Source organism: Portunus trituberculatus, chromosome 15 (genome assembly GCF_017591435.1).
Source record: "Portunus trituberculatus isolate SZX2019 chromosome 15, ASM1759143v1, whole genome shotgun sequence".
Taxonomy (NCBI): domain Eukaryota; kingdom Metazoa; phylum Arthropoda; class Malacostraca; order Decapoda; family Portunidae; genus Portunus; species Portunus trituberculatus.
In genome coordinates this window covers 11,593,629-11,601,128 of record NC_059269.1, presented here as the reverse complement: position 1 = coordinate 11,601,128, position 7,500 = coordinate 11,593,629, and the positions used below count along the sequence as shown (strand labels likewise).

General features: G+C 43.3%; 2 protein-coding genes across 5 annotated transcripts in view; both read right to left on the bottom strand.

The window, feature by feature from the left end:
- LOC123504325 overlaps positions 1-1,749 on the bottom strand; it is a 67,693-nt gene extending 65,944 nt beyond the window's left edge. The window contains exon 1 of the transcript XR_006674814.1: positions 1,614-1,749. The gene's annotated coding sequence lies outside the window, so the exon portion shown is untranslated. The remainder of the gene's footprint in view (positions 1-1,613) is intronic.
- Positions 1,750-3,148: 1,399 nt separating this feature from the next.
- The window catches only part of LOC123504319 (LIM homeobox transcription factor 1-alpha-like), a 52,670-nt gene continuing 48,318 nt past the window's right edge, over positions 3,149-7,500 (bottom strand). For all 4 annotated transcript variants that reach the window (XM_045254743.1, XM_045254744.1, XM_045254745.1 and 1 more), the window contains one exon: positions 3,149-6,330. The gene's annotated coding sequence lies outside the window, so the exon portion shown is untranslated. The remainder of the gene's footprint in view (positions 6,331-7,500) is intronic.

Genomic DNA, 7,500 nt, shown 5'->3' with positions numbered 1-7,500 from the left:
GTAGTAGTAGTAGTAGTAGAGATAGAGGTAGAAGTAGGTGTAGTAGTAGAGTAAAAGGTGTAGAAGTAGATATGGTAGTATTAGTGGTAGTAGTAGTGGTAGTAGTGGTAGCAGTAGTAGTAGTAGTAGTAGTAGTAGTAGTAGTAGTAGTGGTAGTAGTGGTGGTAGTAGTAGTAGTAGTAGTAGTAGTAGTAGTAGTAGTAGTAGTAGTAGTAGTAGTAGTAGAAGCAAAACCAGAAGTAGAAGTAGAAGCAGAAGTAGAAGTAGTGGTGGTGGTGGTGGTGGTGGCTAGAGCCTACTACTTATTATTACTATTATTTTTTTTATGGAAATTAGGAAGATCATAATACGAGTGTGAAGGCCAAAGCTTGAACTGAACTTTACATGCACGACGGAGGGCTCGACTTTATGAGTTCAGATTCTTCTAGTGACTTCATAATGTTAGTTTAGTTAAAAGCCTTCCCCTAAACTCTGACCATAATGAATAAGGTTAAAAGGATTCCGATTACTCCATTTTATTATAGCTATTATAGAATGCAAATCAGGAGGACTAAGGTTTTCAATGTAACTTTCATTTCTGACACATCAAAGACACAGCAAGAGTTTTCATTTCACTAAGGTTACACTCATTGGTGGAAAGCGTTAAATTACCGTCTTTATATATATATATATATATATATATATATATATATATATATATATATATATATATATATATATGAAATGACAACATATCAGCAAAATCTCGCCAAAAGATTCCCGAGACAGCACAAGCACCACCTGCCTCAAACATAAGCAAAACTATCAAAGGGTCACGTCTACATAAATCAGCATAACCTCAGGGACGACCTCAGCACGCACGCACACACGCACACACACACACACACACACACATAGCTTGCCAACTTCTTCCAGTTTCGTTTAGCACAACTATCATACAGCTCGTCACGTCCACAGAAGTCAGTCAGCACAACCTCGGCACACACATACATGCACACATACACACACTCAGCACACCCATAGCCCGCCACCTTCTTCCAGTTTCGTTAGGTTAGGTGGATGACAAGAGCTCGATAATGAGTAATCTGCGTGGCGTGTTATCAAGTGGTTTGTGTTTGTGAGGGAGGATTAGCATGAACGGCCCACACGCTTGTTAAAAGTTAGCTTTCCGTCCAGCTTGGTTCTCGTTGACGTCATGACAATCTACACACTTACGAAAGCGTGAAGATAAAGAGTGACAACAAAGCTGCCGCCTCGTGAGTGATGTGGTAATTCAAGATAAACTGTTGTTACAATCACACAGCAACAACACTTCAAGTTTATGGAGCTATTTTGTCAGTTAACACTAATGCACATATTTTGTTCCTCTCCGCGCATTATCTATACATCAGAATTATTCACGGGCATCAGATATCAAGCTTCTGCGTAACTTGACCCACTGATAACTCGCGCCAACTACTGATCCTACCACCTCCCCGCCGACCGGCTTCTCCTGCAGGGCTCACCACCACCCCCAGCTAACTAAATTCCTACCCTATTGTTTTTTTCTCTATTTACGTACTCCACATCGCTAATCCCTTAATTCGGGCCTCTGTAGAATCACTGGTACTTACTCGTCATGTCAATAGTCTGGAGAACACACGAAGTCCACACCAGATCGAGTTGAGTGAGGTTAAACACGTCGACACACTGACAAGCACACACGTCTGGACCGCGGCGAGGAGCTTCTTTCTCTGTCCAATGCCACTGTTACCAACATTGTGGTATAAGATAACACTGATGAATCCTCGACTTTACTTGACTTTTTTCCACGTTTGTTTTATCGTGAGTTGATTAAATAGAAACACATCCCCAAAAATATCATTAGCTTTGATATAAGATAGACTAATATATTTACAGCAATTTATGTATAAGAGTTTTACTGAAAAGGATAGCCGTCAACAGGCTTACCAACAGTTACCAGTACACACTTCGCTAAGCACCTGACGAAAATACTTCAGTTTTATGGGGCCACTAAATACTCCAACGTCTTAAGCTACCACGAATTTCATCAGGAACTTGAGTTATGTCACAGTAACGACTCAACCTTGAGAAGATAAAGTCGCAAGTCAGTGAGGCAGACTAGCAGTGCCTAGCGGTAGACCAGAGGAGAATGTGACGTCACTATTAGAGAGAGAGAGAGAGAGAGAGATCAGACCCACTTCGACGCCAAAGAAAACACAACTTTGAGGAGGAAGCCGCCGTCACCAGCCCAGGAAGGAGAGCGCGAGTGGGAGGTGGAAAGAAATTAATCTGTGACAGCAAAGGAATATTGGGATGCAGCATTAGGAGGCAAGTGAGGCGAGACATGCGTGTGTGAGACGCTGAGACAGATATTGGAAGTGAATGTAGGACAGAGGAAAAAATAATTAAATAATTTATGAACACGAGAGAAAGAGAGAGAAGAAAAAAGAAAAGAAAAGAAGACATTAATCAGTGAAGTGGAATAAAATGAGAAGAAAGAAAGAAATGAAAAAAACATAAGCAAGGTAAGAAAAGAAAAACAAGAATATCAAAATGAAAAGAAAGAAAACAACAACAAACCTCAAATTCTTAGTACGACGACATACAAGGGTGTTCCTACCTATGACAAGTACAGGCTATTTGTAATCCCACTGATCCCCTGTACTCCCTCCCTTCCTAAGCCTCCTCGATTATCTATCTTATCTAAGGCTCTGCTGGTGACCCTGGCTGGCTGTTACCTTGGCTCCACTAACTCACACATGGGGAAATGTATGCCATAGGAAGGTTCATCTGATATAATTAGAACTAAAATAGAATGCTTTGTGCTTTCTCTTATCCACACACTTACACACTGTAGGATAAAAAAAGAAGATAAAACCGTCATTGAAAGAACAATTTGCTAACCTTGAAAATAAAAAGTAAACTGGTTCGTGTTTTCTATTATCCAAGGGTAAAAAGGAGAAAAACTGTCATTGAAAAAATAATCTGCTACTTCTGAAAATAAATAAATAAACTGCTTCGTGTTTTCTGCCATCCACACATACACCTACCCACCCAGCCACATACACACACACACACACACACACACACACACACACACACACACACACACACACACACACCAGAGGATAAGGAAAGACTGACACTCAAGACATATAGCATTATTTACACCTTGTGACACAGTAAGGACCTGGAGCCCTTTCTTAGTCCATAATGACGCGCTCAGCAGCCTCAGCAGGACACCTCAGCACCACAGCGCCTCCCCTGGCCCTCGACACACTACTTGAAGGAGGAGGAGGAGGAGGAGGAGGGCCGTGGAGGTGCGTCCCGTGGCTTGCTGTCCGCGGCTACACTTTGAAGGACAGAGTGAACATCAAAGCTGGAGGTGAGATGTGACTTTTCCAGCGTGTAGCCGCCTGAGAACATGAAGGGTGAGGGAAACGTGACGAGATGTGATGTAAATGTAAGAACAGACTCAAAGAACATCAAGGGTGAATGTGATACGTGATTTCTTCCTTTTCATCCATGTAGGCGAGTGAAAGCGTGAAAGGTGAGGGGACAGTGAGGGTATGTGGTGATGTGAACGCTATGTGGATGATGTATAGCCCTTTAGGCCCGTATTCAGAAACGCTTTGCTCTCTCATGGCGACTATTTTCAAAGGCTTTAGTTGAAGATATTCGTGTTCTTAAGGTTTTTTTTATGGTTCTGGTGATGAATTAGCAAGATTTCTAGTTTTCATAAAGAGAAACTACCTTGAAAACCCTGCTAGTCGTCTCTGGGGACTTAGAAAAAAGTTGTGGTGAGGGAGCCAGGTATTTCTGAACGTGGTCTTTAGTGGTGAAGGTAGTGGTCATGGTGGTGATGGTGGTGGTGGTGGTCTTGTTGCGCAGTTGCCTTATAAAGAGTGAGGAAAATGGAACAAGTGTGTTTTAAGGGTCACTTTAACATAAATAATAATAGAAAACGAACTGTGGCATGCCAAAAAAAAAAAAAAAAAAAACGGAACAAGTGACAAGGATACATTTTCGGAAATAACTTAAACAAAACAATAAGACAGAATGAAATCTGGCGCAAATCGAACAGAAGTGAAGATGACAAAGATTGTACAGTTTTGGAATCACAGAAAACGAAGTGTGGTTGAACGAGAAAATAGTAATTTAGAAATAAGATAAAAGAATAAATACTAGTGTGGGAAAAAAACAAGAAATCTGTGAAACTATAACAAGCAAAAGAAAAACAGGAGATTGGAACCGTAAAAAGAGCAAGAGAGAGAGAGAGAGAGAGAGAGAGAGAGAGAGAGAATGCGCATCCCCAGTATCACATCATTAAGAAGTGAAGCATAAATAAAAATAATTATGCCGTACAAGATAAAGACAATGAGATTCAGGCGATGTATAAAACTCACACACATTTTTAAATATTATTGCTATTATTAGAGAACAAGATATAAATGTCAAACAGCTCCATTAAACTCTGCCATGATTGAAGTTATACTGAATTCACGGCACTTCTAATTATGCTTTTGATAGTCGATCGTTACCCCCCCAAAAAAAAATAACACAATGACACTAATTTTTCGATAATATTCAAAAGTTGTAATTATATAGCTTTGTATGTGACTCGGCTTCAACCAACATCAAGGAAATTAACATGAATATGCAGTTTTACATGAAAATAATGAAGCGTCACTCATACTGCACTTGTTTTAAAGGGAATGGCTAGAGAGAGAGAGAGAGAGAGAGAGAGAGAGAGAGAGAGAGAGAGAGAGAGAGAGAGAGAGAGCAGAGGTGAACACAAATGAATGTAAACAAAGTAAACCATCTCAGCTGTTTGCGATAATCCACAGCTGCTACAATATATATCTAATCTAAAGTAAGAGAAGGAAGATAGTAAAGACGACAACTGAAGAAGAGAAGGAAGGGAAAATGAAAAGACAAACATAGATAAACAACAACAGACACTATTATCGACAGCCTGCCACCACCCAACCACCACCACCACCGCCACCACCATCACCATTATCACCAGTCTCTCTCATGCTCCCTCCTCACCACCAGTACTGACGCATCTCACCACGCAGCCTCAGAGGGACTCCGGTGAGCATATATGGCCCGTATTCAGAAACGCTCTGCTCTCTCACCGCGACTATTTTCCAAGACCACAGAGATGATTAGCGGGGGTTTCAAGAATGTTTCTACAATTAATAGTGTAGAAATCTTGTCACTCTGCCTCTAGAACCACAAAAATACCTTAAAAGACTCGAGTAAATTTAAATAAATCCTCTTGAAATAGTGGAGGTGAAGCACAGAAGGGTTTGAGAATACGGGCCATAGACAAGTATGCAGAGAGGAGTGGAGAGCCGAGACGTGGTTCTTGTGGCCAGCAAAGAGCCAAAGGGCGTCAGACACATGAGTGATGGTGAAAATAAAAGCAAATATCACATGTAGAACAACCAAACAAATCTTGCGGTTGAGAATAAACGCAGTGATGATGTGAATGTCAGCGGAGAAGGATGGGAGGAATTCAGGCGTGTTGTTTTGAGATTATAAATTCTAGAATCTTTGGTATAACATGATCATGAACTTGTGAGGACATATGTATGTATTTACACGTCGGACGGGGCCATATTGGGAGGCGAGCCGAGTACCTCCCGCCCTCGCCCGCTGCGGGGACGCCTAACATACATCCTACGGTGAAACATACATTTGTAGTTTTCAAAGCTCATAGTTGACTAGGAACATTTTGGTTCATTCTTGATTTATTTTTTCTTTCTTTTGATGTCCAGCAAGTGCGGTGAGCGAGCGGATACGTGTGTGTGTGTATGTGTGTGTGTGCGTGTGGAGGGCGAGGCACCACCAACACCACCACCACGTAGCGTCCAGGCAAATCCCCTCCGTCGCCGCCACCGCCGCCGCCACACGCACCCACTGCACCACAGCACTTGCACATAGTCACATGACTTTGACGTCACACTTATATACATTAAAAGTGAACAGAGTAAAATGTTTTGTTTCCATCGCCACATTTGTACATAGAAGCGTCGGGGCGCGGCCAGGACACACTCACCGGCTCACAAATACTTAGCTTTAGTAGTCTTTTCTTTCAGTAACAGAGACACTTCACTCGGTTGGTCCACGCGCGAGCACGCAACACATACACGCCGGCGCACGTCATCAGCTGGCTTCCTCTCGGCGCCCCGCCATCACAGGGTAGTTCACGGACCGGCAGGAGGAAAGGCGCCCCGTGACAGCAAACCTTCAGGGACGCGGCGCCGCCCAGGGAGGGACAGGCCCCGCCCCGACAAGCCACCCGCAGCTGCTGCAGCCCTGACCAAGATATACGGATGAGTAACACAATAAATGTAAATTATTATACATTGTGTGTGTGTGTGTGTGTGTGTGTGTGTGTGTGTGTGTGTGTGTGTGTGTGTGTGTGTGTGTGTGTGTGTGTGTCTCTCTCTCTCTCTCTCTCTCTCTCTCTCTCTCTCTCTCTCTCTTTAATAAACGTTATAGACAGACAGACATAGATGTGATCAGACAGGCAGAGAGAGAGAGAGAGAGAGAGAGAGAGAGAGAGAGAGAGAGAGAGAGACCGACAAACAGAGAGATAAATATACAAATGGATAAATAAACGGATAGATTACCACACAGTTAGACGTTCTTCACATATTCACCCAGTCACAAACCTAGTAAATACCTAAAGGCTACAACGCATAAGTGAACACAGCAAAATGTGAGACAGGTAAGAGTAGACGGCAAGAGACATGAGGAGTAGCGAGAGTGATGAGAGATGAGATGAAAGGAGAGGACAAGGAGAGGAAAGAAGAAGAGCAAGGAAGCGAGGAAGCGTCTTGAGCGTGCATGAGTCCATCTGCAGAGGAAGGAAGAAAGAAGGAAGAGGAGGAGTAGGAGGAGGAGGAGACTGTCGGGGTGTGCAACTTTCTTCCCCCACCACCAGAGGGAAGCAGAAGCGGTGTTTACTTGGCCAAATGTGAGGGAGGGGCGGAGGAGGACAGTGTTTGGGGGGAGGGAGTGGAGGAGAAGTGGAGATGCTGGAGGGGGAAAGGAGGGATGGAAGATGCGCCGCTTAGAGAGAGAGAGAGAGAGAGAGAGAGAGAGAGAGAGAGAGAGAGAGAGAGAGAGAGGAAAATAGTAAAGGTGAAGTAGTGATGCACGGAAACTCACTTCCTTCTTACTGGAATGAAGAAAATAAAAGAAAAAAAAAGAGGAAAAATGGAGAAAGATGATCAGAAAACGGAGAAAGACACAACGAAACACGAAACCGCCAAGGAGAGAGAGAGAGAGAGAGAGAGAGAGAGAGAGAGAGAGAGAGAGGGAGATGCCGCGTCTGGAGTAGCAAGGACGGATCAGAAAATTGTAACACACGAGTCTTTCTTTGCCTTTTCAGTATTCAAGACCCTCCTCACCTTTAGCTCCTCCTCCTCCTCCTCCTCCTCCTCCTCCTCCTCCTCCTCCTCCTCCTCCTCCTCCTCCTCC